At 34.6% G+C, this 15,909-nt stretch overlaps 1 protein-coding gene across 6 annotated transcripts in view; it reads left to right on the plus strand.

The window, feature by feature from the left end:
• Positions 1 to 15,909, plus strand: part of Fsip1 (fibrous sheath interacting protein 1) — a 177,142-nt gene that overhangs the window by 108,172 nt on the left and 53,061 nt on the right. The window lies entirely within an intron of this gene.

Consider the following 15,909-nt stretch of genomic DNA (forward strand, 5'->3'; position numbering starts at 1 on the left):
TTTTATAGTGAGCACTTTTATTTCTCTCTCTTTTACAGTCTTCTCCATCAAGGTCAGAAAGAATTTTTTAAAAACTTAACTAAAATTTTTAAATTTTAATTTCTGATATTTTAAAGTCCTTGATCCATATGGAACTAACCTTAGTATGATGTGAACTAGAGCTTCAAAAATTTTCAATTTTAGCACAGAAATTCACCACCTCTGTCATATAATCAAGTTATATCTGTGTGTGGAATTTATTTTTCTTGGCTGTCTTCTATTTCATGGGTCAGTGTACCTATTCCTGTCCAGATTTATTTTGTTTCAATTAGTTGACTTCATCCTGATAGCTGATAGGACACAATTTCTTTCCTTTCTCTCTCTCTCTCTCTCTCTCTCTCTCTTTTCTTCAGAAGTACTTTGTTCTTTCATGTGAATTTTTAAATCACCTTCTCGTTTCATGAAAACCTTCTTAGAATTTTTTTTTGGATTATGTTCACTTTTCAGGTCATTATGAAGAGAATGTCCTCTTCATGGTATTAGGTCTTCTAATTATGACTCTGGTATATCTCTCAATTTATTTAATGTTTTCTAAGGGTTTTAAAAATTTCCCTGTTTGAATCTTATATCTCTTTTTAAAAATATTTCTTCCTGGCTACTTCATATTTTTGGTGCTCTTATAAATCATAAGTTTTAAATTATGTAGACTAGGTAGTTATTGCTGGTGTATAGACATGTGATTAATTCTTGAACATTAATCTGGAATCTATCACCTTGCTAGACTTGCCTTTTTAAAGACAATAATTATTGGTAGGTTCTTTTGGACTTCTTGTATGTACATTCATAGTTGTCATTTTTGTTTCTTCATTTTCATTCCTTTTGATATCCCCCCCTTTTAATGTTTAGGAACTCCATGATAATGGAGAGGTGCTGATAATGGGCATTCATTTTATGTTTTTGATTTTAAAGGTTGTGTTTTTAATGTTTTTCCATGAGGTGTGATGTTATAGTGTGTTTTTTTTTAATTAAGTCAGATGAAGGATATTCTGTCTATATTCCTAATTTTCTAAAAGTTTTTATCAGAAATTTATTAAAAATTTTATCAAATGCTTTTCTAAATCTAAACAATACTCTTTGAAGATATTATATATATATGATAAAATATATATTAAAAAACAAATTAATGATAATATGATTGAAGGATAGAAGTTATCACAAATTAAATAGAGAGAAATACTTGATAGTTGTAAGTTGTTAATGTTCTAGTTCTTGTGTCAAGTGATAGGTCATGAAGTTGTATTATATTGTCTAAAACATACTAGTATATACATAAAAACATATACAAAAGTGGCTCTTGCATGGACCACTAAGGAGATATAAGCATAGTATTTTGAACAAATAATTATGATTAATCTAATTCTGTGGTTTAAAAAATATTTCATATTTGCTTTTAGGAGACTGTGTTGCATTTATTCCTAGATTGATAAAAAGAGTTTTTAAGAAATGCCCATATTTGTTCTTAGTTGTTATTGATTAAGCCCCTTTCTAATTTTAGAGACCTTTGGGAAGTTTTGGTTGTAAGACTTGATGTCATTACTTATATGTGCCTTAAGGGCTTGCACATCCTAGGAGTGAAAAGTTCCATGATTATTGCATGCTCTCACTTAATGGCTCTCACTTTTTGGTTGACACTGTGCAGAATGTTCTGTAGTGTATAAAAAGCTTGGTTGCTCCTTTCTTTTGGTAATTTAGGCCATACATGCTATAAATTTTCATCCTACCCTGTTCTATCCATCTCATCCCATTCCCTCATGCAGGAGGATCACAAGTTCAAAGCCAGCCTCAGCAACACAGTGAGGCCCTGAGCAAATTAGCAGAGAACCTGTCTCAAAATAAAAATACAAAGGACTGGGGATGTATCTCAGTAGTTGAGTCCCCCTGGCGTCAGTCCCCAGTACCAAAATAAAAAAATAAAAAATAAAAGAATCATGGTGCCAAAATATTCTTACCTCTTACTTCTTAAGCAGAGACTTTTCTATTCTGTCTTCACTGTTTCTTGAAGAGAGGGAGACAGATGGTACTCTCAGCCAAGCCCTTTCTAAGGACAGCCCACAGATGGAAGTATTTGGGATGATAATGATGCTGAGAACAATAATGATCACAACAATTGCCTCTGTAGGGAAACCTCTGTGACAGCACTGTGCGCATGCCTTACCTCAGCATCTCACTGGATTCTTGCCTAATTCCCCAAATAGTTCTTCATGTTGATACTAGCAAGCTGAGGCTTAGAGAGGTTTAATACCTAGCCCAGTGTTGTACAATTGGTGATTGGCAAAACAGGAGGTACTTGCTGGTCTTGACTACAAACCCACAGTTGCATCCACTTCCTTATCCAGATGCTATTACCTGGAGAATCTATCTCCCTCTAATTTTTGGATGCAGGAAAGTATGCAGAGCCCATACCTGGTGGGACCTAGTGGGAATGTGACTTTAGTTAGATTCTCTGTGTTGTTTATGAAAGCTAGCTACCTGCCAAGGCAAGAGGGGTTCTGGAAACTTTGGGGACTATTTGGTTATTTTCCACTGAAAATTAAATCTAAAATGATTTAATGCTGGGAATGGTAGGTTTGAAAGATTTTGTGTTATTCATTTTGGATAGGGAATATTTAGATATGTGGCATTCATGACTGTATTTTGGATTTTTAAGTTAGAAAACAAGGATTATAAAAACCTTTGGAAAATATCTGTAGCATGCTGAAATTAAGTGAGAGCTTAATAAAAATATGCATTAATGCAGGAATCTACTGCCCTCACAGTAAGCACAAGAGATCTCTGTTGAACTTTGGGAAAAATAAACTTTCTCTCTTGGTTTTTATGGGGGTGGCACTAAAATTTGGTGGTTGTGCCCAGGAGTGGGATAGTAGCATAGAATGAAAACAGTCTACAGGAACCTTCAGGTTCTTTAAAACACAACCAAATTAAACATTAACATGGTCTTTATAGAATGAATCCCTGATTCCTTCATTCTACACAGTCAGTTTTTAAAAAGTTCAACTTAAAAAGATAATTGACTTTTCTATTTTTACCAAGTATTTAAGGATAAAAGGATAATTTTTTTTGTTTAAAGTTTTTTCTTCTCCAGCACATCACAAAAAAAGTGACAGAAGTTTTAAAGAATTGTTAAATTTTATTTTTTCCCATATTCTATCTTAATTCAGTTAATATAAAATGCTCAACAAGCAATTTCCCTTCATCTTTCAGCTTGATGAACAAGTATTTTCATTGCAAATGAAGTATGTCCTGTAAATGATTAAACATTAATAAAAACAAGAATCAACCTGATTTGTTTCAACACCTTTATTTCTCTGCAGGAGGTGACATTCTTTTTCTGTTTTTCAAGTGCCATTTTTTTCAGACTTCCTTTGGCTGGAGGGGTATATATTTAGTTTGGTTTTGAATTCAGTGAAGACTATGATTGAAATCAAAATGAAAAATAATGTCATGCTTTTCATATTCTGTTTATAAAAATCTTGTACATTTAGAAGTTTTTGACTCTAGAGTTTCTGTGGCATTCAGTGTTTAGAATTGTAGTTTCTGGTGACATTTGAATAACATGCAGTATAACCTGGCAACCCTATTAGATTTTCCATTTAAGCACTGTTTGAAAGATATAAATTTACCAAAAGCTGACAGATAATTTTGCATGTGAAAGAAATTAGGTTCAACATTCCAGGGTGACCTTTTCTTCAGTATTCTTTAGGATACCATTAAGAAAGTAGTAATCACAAATCTTTGGCTTACATCTAATATGTGATGTGATTTTTGTTACTTCTACCTAACATGGCAGTAAATTTTTTGACATTTTTTATTTGTCAACTCATTTGGCAGTTTGTTCCTTGAGTTACTGTTTCCGTTCACCAAACAAGATAATCACTATTGGAATAGATCTGCCCACTCAAATTCTGATTGTCACAAAGTAGGTGCTAAGCAAATAATATCTGAATGGATTAATGCTGGATGTTGAATGAGGAAATGATTGACTTCTCTGCATATCTATTTCAGTGGTGTATTATTTAGTGTTTAAGGTGAGCTTCTCCCTTCATGTCATGGCTGTTCATTCAGTGTTTAAAAAATTATCTTCACCTGGACTATTATTTAAAATTCCAGTCTTTAAATGTTACCTCCAGATTTAGATAAAAGTAAAATTATAGCGTTGGCTATAAGAGAACAGGGAAAAAAATCTTAATTTCTGGGTTTTAGGAGGGATTGGAAAAAAGATTTTCCTGGAAGGAGCATGATTCCACTCTAATATGAGAACTAAATTTAGTGATTCTAGTTGCATAAAGCTTTGGCAGCTACTCATGCGTGGATCCAATATCCCTTGTTGATTTTTATATATGTGCTTTACTATATTGACTTTGCTAACAAAAATGCTGATTGTTAATTTATGGATGCCAAGCAGTTATAGAACCAATTTTATGTAGTACACTGAAAACTAGACTGAAAATGCTTTAGTTATTTAATTTGTTTTTTATATTCTCTCATGTAATTGCACATGTACTTATAAAAATTTCATTGATTTTATTATTTTTATATTTCAGAATTTTTCAAGCTTTAGTTCAAAATTTATGCTCTGTACCAGTGAAATTACAAGTCCTTTGAAAGATAATCCTAAGTAATCTATTATAATGAGAATATTTTATTGCTTTTTTTAATAATGTGCTTTTTTGTTTTGAGATGGTGTATCGTATGATAGGAAATGTTCATTCTCAATCTCTAAATGTATGACCAATGAATTAGATATGCAGAGAGCAGAGAGGCTAAAAGGTTCCTCTGTAAATCAATATTGTTTATTTTTGACAGTAGATCTTTCCCATATAGCGAGTGGTACTATAGAAGAGTCCCTGCAATAACATTATAATTAGATATGCAACTTTAGTTTTATCCTATTGTTTTTAAGTTTATAAATTTCTTCCATAGTTATTTGAGATAAAGTCAAATGTTGAAACTCAGCATGTAATTAAGCTAACTTTGAGATTTTGAGTATCATTTAGGATGTGATTTGCTTAATGAAACTGTAAGTAAGTAAGTAAATAAATAAACAGAACTATTTTTTTCTCTTAGTTAATAGAACATCTTCTAGTTACTTAACGGTCTGTTCTTGGCACTTAAAATAGGTAGTGAAGTTGTTTGTTGATTTAGTATCTCCAAAATCAGTAACTAGAGTGTGGCTATTTGGTTTTTCTAGAAGCAGTGCTGAGAAGGGCACCAAGGAGCATCTCTCCCTGTCTACCATGTAGGACTCTTATAATTATTATTAACAATAATGCTTATATTTTCTATATTTATTGTTACTATCTTTATCTGATTTGCTAAAAAATGGAAGCAAAAAGGATTGCTTAAGATATTGTGGCTAATTCTGGGAAAAGTTATAAAGAATAACTCATATTCTACTCCTAGCCTACAGCAAGCTGGTATCATAGTGCAGCAAGCTGGTATCATAGTGCAGCAGACGTATTTATTATTTTTAAATGGATGGTCAATCAGTGTATGTGAGGAAAAAGTGAGAGGAGGAGTTGTATCTGTTAAGAACTAGTGTGGTAAACAAGAAAGGGTGTGAGTTTAGATCCAGCTGACCTTGTCCTCCAGTTCATGTTCTCTGGCTCTATTGCCAGGCAAGGCTACCTTCTGGGTTCTAATGTGTCAATAAAAGGAATTAAGTCGATGAGTTGATTAAATAGTATAGATGAAAGTACCTAATATGATGTCTGATGTTTATAGCAAGAAACACAATATAGGCTAATTTTCTTAAGTACTCACAAGTCAGAATGTAAAATATTGGTTGAAAAATAAAAATTTGAACTTGAAGGCAAGGAAAACTTTTATCTCTAGTATTTTTCCTTTATATCTCTTATTTCTTTAGTATTGCTATATTAGGAAATGAATTGACAGATTTTTCTGAAGAACAAGTTGCTTCTGCAATGTGGGTCTGCTCCAAATAAGAGGGGACTTTACTAAAGAGGGGAGGAAGAAGCATGGGATGAAAAAGATTCACTAAATCAAAATTCTCATGAAATGCTTCTTACAGTTAGGACTATTTTGAATTTTTATGACATGGTTCATTAGAAGATCATCAAAAATTCCAGCTCTGAGATCAATTATCCACTTTTCTCTTTTTTTATTGCCATCATCTTGATTTAGGCTACCATTATAATCCTATGTTCACTTTAATTGGCTGGCAACTATTTCCTACCTATCTACTGTAGACCTACCTTCAACCCATTTGTCATTCTACATAAATTCTGATCATGTTATTCCCTGCTTCCCATTGCTTTAATAAAGTCTCAAATACTTGACATGGCTGTTGCTTGGTACCTGCCAAACCTCATCCCTTTCTGTTTACATCACCAAACTCATCCTCCACACCTGCTCCTTTTCCCATCTGTCTTTTAGTTTTTCTAACAGGCATTGCGCCTCTTGCTTCAGGTCTTTGCTAGAACTGATTGCCCTTTCCCTTTCCTTTACACTTGGTTAACTTTTACTCACTTTGGGGAAGTTTTGCTGCTCCCTATGCTAGATTGGGTCTCCCTCGTCCTTTTCTCTCACATTTCTTCCTAGAACTGATCACAGGGAGTAACAGTGAGTTTTATTTTTGTGATCCTCTATTTTCCTAACAGACTGGAGCTCCATTAGAACAGTGGCTGGGTCTGTTTCAGCTCTCAGTTGCTAAGCACAGTCTTGGAAATAGAGTAGGGACATATTGGATTTTTTTTTTTTTTTTTTGAATGAAGAGTTGCAAAGGATCCCACAATTTTCTCTGGAACAGCTTTGCTTCCTGTTTCATTCTTGGGGCTACCTAAAGATGGATGCAGATCTGTGTTCATAGTAAGCTACACATGTTCCACCACAATGACTAGGCACCAAGCCTTTATTCTGCTATTTACACTTAAAAAAATTTTTTAACTTTGCTTAAATTTGGTATTCTTCATGATATTTTAGTGAATGCTGTCATGTCATGTTAAAAAATAACCAGAATTTTAATTTATTTAACAAATTACTTTTCTTGTCAAGTCATTGAATTACAAGAAGTGACAACCTTTAAATATTATTATTCAAATAAGTTTTTTAAGGGAGGAGTGTTTTGGGGGACTGGAGGGAGGGAGAGTCAAGCAATTCAGATTTCTCCTAAAGTCTCTCCCTATTTATTGTTTTGTCTTGAACTTCAAGGCTATCTCTTTGCAGTACTGTGTGTCTTGTGATGAGAGTGAGAGAAAGCTGAGATGAGGAGTAAAGGTGAAACTGAAAAATGGAACTCTCTAAGAGCTTGTTTCAAATGCATATGTTCATTTCCTTATAATAAGTGCTTCTTGGCTATTTTGTGGTGGTATATGTTCCTACTTTAAAATGGACATCTTCTATTTTGATAGAAAATTCATGGAATGCCTGGAATTCTGCTTAGAAAAAGGGATTCTGCATCCTGCTGTGACGCAACAAAGTACTTGCTTTTTGTTAGTTGTGGTAAAGTGGAAAGGCATCCTAGGATGGACTCAGAAGTTCAATATTGTACCCCTAAGAAAACATGAGAATAGTTAGATGTACAGCAGCTAAAAATAAGAGAGACTGTATATATTTATTTTAAAAAATTATTATCCATTCATTTTTTTAATATTTATTTTTTAGTTATAGGTGGACACAATGCCTTTATTTTGCTCTATGTGATGCTGAGGATCTAACCCAGTACCCTCACGAATGCTAGGCTAGTGCTCTACCTCTGAGCCTCAACCTCAGCCCTCAATTCACTTTTAAATTGTAATTTAACTTGCCATTTTGGCTTTGTGTTTTATTTTGAAATTACTTACTTTATAAAGCATTGTTTATGAACATTTATTTTCACTTTGAATAAATTGAACTAATTGGTAGTTTAATATAATTATTGCCTCTGTGACATTTCTGTAGTTCTTATATATGAATACCAGAGCTACTGGACTAAAAAAATATAATCATTCGTGCAAATAACATTGAAAACATAATAACAATAACTTTGTTTAGAAACTTTTTTCTTTTTTTTTTTTAAATATACACATGACAGGGCCTGGGGTTGTGGCTCAGTGATAGAGTGCTCACCTTGCATGTACAAGACCCTGGGTTTGATCCTCAGCACCACATAAAAATAAATAAATAAAATAAAGGTATTGTGTCCAACTACAACTAAAAAATTATTTTAAAAAGATATACATGACAGTAGAGTATATTTTGACATATTATACATACATGGAGTATAACTTATTCTAATTAGGATCCCATTCTTGTGATTGTATATGATGTGGAGTTTCATTGGTCTTTTCTTCATATATGAACGTAGGAAAGTAATATCCAATTTATTGTACTGCCTTTTCTATTTCCATCCCCCATCCCTTCCCTTTATTCCCCTATGTCTAATCCAATAAACTTCTATTCTTCCCTCCCCCTCCCTTATTATGTGTTAGCATCCACATATCACAGCAAATATTCAGTCTTTGTTTTTTTGGGATTGGCTAATTTTACTTAGTATGATAGTCTCCAGTTCCTTTCACTTACTGGTGTTATGCTCGAATTCGGGACCCCCAAAAGACCACCAGAGACCCAGATCTATGTAAGCAGCAAAGAGGTGTTTGTTGCGAGTTAGCTCGGTCCTGCGCGCACACACAGCAACTGGTGACTCTGAGAGGCCCCGAGCCCAGGGTTTGCAGCAGTTTTATACATTCTTGGAAGGCAGGGACCCCACATACATCATAGCATCTCTTAGCAAATCATCACACACAGCGGGAAAATCAAACAACAACTCTAAAACATGATTAGCGTATCAAGTGGTGGGAAAGAATCTGGAAAGGATTATTGATTAGTTCAAGGGGTTGACACACTTAAAATGATTGGTTTAAAACGTGAGGGTGTCGCAAGGGGGGTACATGCCAAGCTTCAGGGCTTCTAGTTTAGATATTGGTCACCACACCTAGGTGGGGGCCATCTGTAATTTCAGATATTTTGATATCTTGGCCTATCTTAAGCGATCACCATCTGTGGCTTTTCCAAGAACTGTTTCCACAGAGCTTTTCTGTGGTATTTTCCTGACTTTAGGACTGCAGTAGGTCAGGGGTTACATTTCAGAGCAAAATGAGGTCCCAAGTAGAATGAGGTTGCTTAAGTCTTTCACTGGCAAATGCCATAATTTCATTCTTCTTCTTCTTCTTTTTTTTTTTTTTTTTGAAGATGGTAGGAGCCAGGCTTCTCACTGTTGAAGTGGGAGGTAACAGATAAGCAAGGGCAGGAGGTAAGAATGATCCACATCATGGTGGATTAGAGTTGGATGCAGTAATATAACTCATATTTAGCTAAATATACACAGAGATGGTTACGTATTGAGATATTTATAGATACATGTACTTACATGAGTTAGTAGACACATGTGTATCTCCTTGCTGAAGCTGAAAGGGTCTAGAATAAAAGAGAGCCCAAGAGCAATGAGCACACCTAGTAACTAGATCTTGGCTTTTTTCTTTGTCAGTATGTTAGGCAAGCAGTCTACCACTAAGCCACATCCCAAGCCCCAGATCTTGCTTTCTAATACCATTCTCCAATAAAAGGAACCAGGGCTACTCCTTTGGAAAATGGCTGATTCCAGGAGGACTGAGGGAAAGAACAAGATGGGCCTGGAGCTTTGGATAGCACTAGCAGGAAGTATTCAATAAAGAAAGGGGTCTGGAAAGTCTCTATACCTGTTGCTCAGTTTTGCTGTGAACCTAAAACTACTCTAAAATATAATTTATAAATTTAAAAAGTAGGAGGCAGACACTATTTTAGAAAGTTTAAATATTTAGGTCTTCATATTGTAAGGGAGCAAGCCAAGAGGACAAAAGTAAAACTGACACACCTCACAAGTTTTCTTTCCTTCATTATTCACTTTTTCTATAAATGGTGCCTCACCATCCCAGCCCCACCTTTTTTAGGTAAGTCAGAAGTTTAGGAGTCCTCTCAATCAGTGCTTCCTAAAGTGTAGTAAGAGAGCCATCAGGATCAGAATTACCAGGGATTCTTTTTTAAAATTTTAGGTTCTAGCATCTTTACACCTGGAGAGGTCAGCGTGGGTAATTTAACAAATATATACAAAGTATACATATACACTGAGCTATACCCTGTCCCTATTCATTCTTCTTTATGGCTGAGTAATATTCCACTGTGTATATATACCACATTTTCTTTATCCATTCATTGTTGAAGGGCACCTGGGTTGGTTCCATAGCTTAGCTATTGTGAATTGAGCTGCTATAAACATTGATGTGGCTGTGTCACTATAGTATGCTCATTTTAAGTCCTTTGGGTATAAACCAAGGAATGGGATAACTGGGTCAAATGGTGGTTCCATTCCAAGTTTTTTAAGGAATCTCCATACTGCTTTCTGTAGAGTTGCATAAATTATGCTAGTCTTTACAAGTCTTGACTATGTCATTCTGCCATATGTGTTAACTGTTTCAGTAACTGGGCTGATTGAATTTCTAGTCATACAGAGGTTCATCTTATTTTAATTTTCATTATATTTTATCATTTTCACTATGAGAAAACATGATTGACAGATCCACAAAGTTGATTAGTGTGGGTTTTTTAAAAAAATCCCAGTAATGCTTTTAATTTAATTTATTTTCTTACAAATATGCAAAGAGGTAATCACCAATAAGTAACAATATTAAAAAAATTGGTGCATAATAATAATTAAACACAATAATGGGTTTCATTGAGACGTATTCACATATGCATGTAATATAATTTGATTAGTTTCATTTCCCAGTATTCCCCTTGCTCTCCCCTCCTCCTTCCCGCTGGTCCCCTTGCTCTATGTTAATGATGTCCTTTCTATTTTCAGGAGACCCCTTTTTTCTATTTTCCAGATTAATGTGGAGTTTCTTGCTTCACTGTTTATTCCCTTCATGATTAACCAGAGACTCCAAATTGCTGATATTCAGTTTTTAAGTTTACTGGAGCTAATAAGTATGTAAAATTCTTTTAAGCCCTTCATTTTCCATATTGTGCATATAAAATCTCTTGGGAAATACAAGAATTCAAGGGGGAAAAAAAGAAAATTAGATATTTTTCTTGCATAATCATTATCTTATAAGCTCCATAGAGACAAAAGCAACCATTGTACTCTGAAGGAGTTTTTTTTAGAGCAACTTTTATTTAGCTCTCTGGACAGAGTAGTCCAGAAGAAAAATCTGTTCTAATTAATAGCTTCCCCCCTCCCCACACTTTACTTGGTATAACAATTTTTTTTTAGAGAGAGAGAGAGAGAGAGAGAGAGAGAGAGAGAGAATTTTTAATATTTATTTTTTAGTTATCGACGGACACAACATCTTTGTTTGTATGTGGTGCTGAGGATCGAACCTGGGCCACACGAATGCCAGGCGAGCGCACTACCGCTTGAGCCACATCCCCAACCCGGTATAACAATTTATTGAAACTTTACTCTTGCTGGCTGTCATGGCTAGTATCAGTAGTCCCAGCTACTGTGGTGGCTGAGGCAGGAAGATTCCTTGAGCCAAGTGTTCAAGGTTAGCCTGGGCAACATAGTGAGACCCCATCTCAAAAACCAAAACCAAAACCAAAACCAAAACCATTTATTCTGCTTTTACTAATACACAAAACAAAATTATCAATTACTTCCATAATAACAAAAATTTTGAAATCTAAGTATGTAGATTAGTGGAAAAGACTGCTCTGTCTGGTGTCAGCAGGCTAGAGAGCAATTAATTGATTTCATCATCATAATCTTAATCTCTGACTTTGGAGAAACAACCGTGAGGGGTTTCAGTTTTCTCATTACAGCCTTAGACCATTTTTTCATCAAATCACGTGATACTTTGCTTGACTACTTCATGTCTAAATGACAAGCAAATAAAGAGAATTATTTTTACTTATTAAGTGATATTTTATCTTAACATATCTCCTGTGAAAAAGTAGAGGATAAGTTGGAAATTAATTGACGAAGGAGTTTGGACTTTCCCCTTAATTGAGTTCTTTATTGAGCTCATTCAGGCATTGATTTAGAATCCAATAAGCAGTAAAGGAGCCCGTCTTTTCTCCTCATTTCCTTGTTTTATAATGTGGAATGAGAATCAGAATAAGGGAGAATATGTAGAAAAATGTTCATCCTGTATTGTAGAAGGGTACAAATGTAACAGGAATCCAAAGGATGTAGTGATGAACTCTCCTTGGATGCAGTTGGAGTTGTGCTAGTTAGTGATGATGTTGGTGGCAGTGGTGACAGAAGGGGCAGGCTTAATAGAAGATATGATTTCCAATAATGATTCTGGGAATTTTTATTGCACACCTTCTATATATGAACTTTTGTCTCTGTTAGAGAGCCACTAACAAGACAACGTTTCTGCTCCCATGGAGCTTATGTTTTAGCGGGAAGAAATAGCTACATTTAAAATGCAGGTATTATTATAGGTAGAAAGAAGGGAGGTCATTTAAGGCCATCCCTGTTCAGTATTCCCTTGGATGGGTCTTTTATGCTTTGTGGAAAGTCAAAAACACACAAGAGTAGCTTAGCCTGATTGGAGGAAGGACATTTCTCTCTGAGAACAGAAGGGAGAAAGGGAAACTGGGAATTGATACTTGATCCCTGGAAATTTACATATTGATGGGGGAGGGGGAGAAAGAGAGAGAGAAATGAAGAGGGGAATGCTCTTATCTAGAGGCTTTTGTTTTTTCATCAAGCTGCAGGTGAGGCCCTGAGATTGGAGTTAGGGGTGTGTGTTGGGGTGGTTGAAGGGAGAAGAGCAGGTAGGATATAGTTGTCTGAGATGTGAATACCTGCTTAAAAGTACAGCAAGATTTCTATGCACTATTGAGTGTTCATTTGGGGTGGTCATCATGCTTAGGTAATTTTTTTCTACAAATGTTCAGTTCCTTGGCTACAGATTGATTGCTGGGATTTTAAAACAGTTTTATAGGTCTAAGGAGTTGCCAATAAATTTGATGAGTGCATGGATTCTTGACCTATTCTATACAGATCTGATGGAACCTAAGTGTTTGTCTAAAAATCCTATAAAGTGTGTGTTCATTCAGCCAAAATTAAAACTGATTTCTTAATTCTAATTCTTTTTATGCATAAAGACTTTTGCAAGTTCAAAATGTCTCACCCTCTTTTTAAATTGATGTATCAAACCATTAGCCTGCTTTTTATAAATGGAATAAATTGTACCAGGTGAAAGAGTTATTACTGAAATTTTTAGTTTTTGAAGACTAATGTAATTTTAGTAATGTAGAAAAAAACCCTGCTTTCTGCCAGTTCTGTCTAAACATGAAGACCCTTCCTCCACCTACTCTCACCTATTATTTTCAGGACTGCACTGCTCTCTGCATTTGTTTCTTTTAGCAGTCCTATAATATTTTCATTCAAAAGCTTTTAGTTACCATTAGGAATGGATCCAAAATCAGAACCGAAATTAATAGACAATACTTTTGAACAGTGCTTAGTTACATTCCATTGTTCAATATCTATCTCTATGAAATTCTTTTCTTGACAGTGAAGCAGAGTTTAAATAGAGCATAGGATCACTGCGTGAGGCGCCCTAAGAAACACTTTTAAAATCTAGCTATCCCTTTGAAACTTTTGTCTATTTCCTTTTTTAATTCTCCCCTTGGATAGTGTTTTATCCTGGAAATTAATTCTATAGCCCCTTTTGTTTTAAAAGTACCTTACTTTATTTAAAAGTACCTTACTTTTCTTAGCACATCATACATTGTTATTTCTGCCCAAGTTACCATCAGTGAAGATGTTTTAATCCATTTTCATTTCCAACCTTACAAGTTTGTATTATGAGTGTGCCAAATACAGTTTCTTTTGCTTTGAGTTGAATGTAACTTCAGCTACCACAGTGGCCAAAGGGAATTTTCATTCCCTTCCCTTTACTCCATGTTGGAATTAAATTGAATTGGATAGTGAGTTTGTGATTATTTTTCCTTTGTTTGAATACAAATAAGCAGATGTAGAGATTATTTTTATCTATTTAATATGTTAAAAATTGTATATATTTTTATATATTATATTCTCTGGAGAGTACATTTCCTCCCTCATGTTACCGATTATTTGTGGTATACTTAGAAATTCAAGTATTAGTGGATCTATAGGTTTTGTTGAAAAACTATGCACAGATGTAAGTGAATATAAGGCAATGGAACCTAAGTGTTTGTCTAATGTGCTCTACTCATTTTCCAGTGGGGAAGAGTCAGGTTAAACGTAGTCCTTATTGTGTAGTAGTTAGGGGATTTGCAAACCATAGTGTTGACCTGTAAGGACTTTTTATTTTGCACATCATGAATCTTTCAAGTTTGGGGCAGACTTAATTTTATCAAAAAAAATTTTAAATAAGAGAGCTTGCTAGAGTTTAGCAAGGCTGTTTTTTAGATTACATTTTAAATGTGCCTTTTGTGTTTTTGCTGGATAAGTTTTTTTGCCAGTCAGAAATTGTTCAGAGTGCATGAGACATAATTTGGCTGGGTGCTGATTTATGGTCTTTTATTTGATGACACCAGCTTTATTTATTTTTATTTGCAATCAGCGGGGAATTTTTTTTTTTTTTTGCTTTCCTAAGTGCTGTTTAATAGGATTCACACTTGCATTCTATTATCAATTAATAGACTTTCTACTAAAGTCCATTAATTAAGAGTTAATTAAAGTCCATTAATTAAATCCAGTAAGAAGCATTCATTTTATTATAGTTTTCCTTATGACTTATGAATCTTTCTTAATCTTAACCTTTAGTGTTGAATAGTGATGTAAACCTCTCCATCCACTCGAGACAGAAGGAAGTGGGTTTAACTTCTCAGCACTGTTTAGTTTGGCAATTGGAGAAGACCTCTCTGTTCATGTACCCACCTCATTATTCTTCATCGAGCAATACTATTTGTTTGAAAAAGAATTGCAGGGTGTGTGACTATATTTCCTTAATTTCTAGAACATCTATTACTTTGAAACATCTTACCTGGTAAATCTTTCTTTTTCATTTTTGGGTTGATACTGGATCCCTTATCATGATTCAGTTTTTAGAGAACCTTTTTAGATGTTCAATTTTCAACTTTTCTTAATTTAATATCATAGCTGAACTTTAGAACTTTATATTTATTATACATTTCCTTAATAATTTTAGGACTTGATTAGATTTATTCTGGACATGGTACAACTAGACTCCTGTTAATCAGTGTAATTTAATTAACATTTTATTTTTTTTCTTTGTCATTTTTTTATTAGTTGTTCAAAACATTACAAAGTTCTTGACATATCATATTTCATACATTTAACTCAAGCGGATTATGAACTCCCATTTTTACCCTATATACATATTGCAGATTCACATCGGTTACACATCCACTTTTTTACCTACTGCCATACGAGTGTATGTTGTATTCTGCTGCCTTTCCTATCCTCTACTACACCCCCTCCCCTCCCCTCCCCTCCCTTCCCTTCCCATCTTCTCTCCCTACCCCATCTACTGTAATTCATTTCTCTCTCTTGTTCTTTTCCCCTTTCCCCTCACTTCCTCTTATATGTAATTTTGTATAACAATGAGGGTCTCCTTCCTTTACCATGCAATTTCCCTTCTCCCTCTCTTTCCCTTCCCCCCTCATCCCTGTTTAGTGGTGATCTTCTTCTCATGCTCTTCCTCTCTATTCTGATCTTGTTTGCTCTCCTTATATCAAAGAAGACATTTGGCATTTATTTTTTAGGGATTGGCTAGCTTCACTTAGCATAATCTGCTCTAGTGCCATCCATTTCCCTGCAAATTCCATGATTTTGTCATTTTTTAGTGCAGACTAATACTCCATTGTGTATAAATGCCACATTTTTTAAATCAATTTATCTATTGAAGGGCATCTAGGTTGGTTCCACAGTCT

This window comes from Marmota marmota, unplaced genomic scaffold (assembly GCF_001458135.2).
Source record: "Marmota marmota marmota unplaced genomic scaffold, marMar, whole genome shotgun sequence".
NCBI classification, from domain to species: domain Eukaryota; kingdom Metazoa; phylum Chordata; class Mammalia; order Rodentia; family Sciuridae; genus Marmota; species Marmota marmota.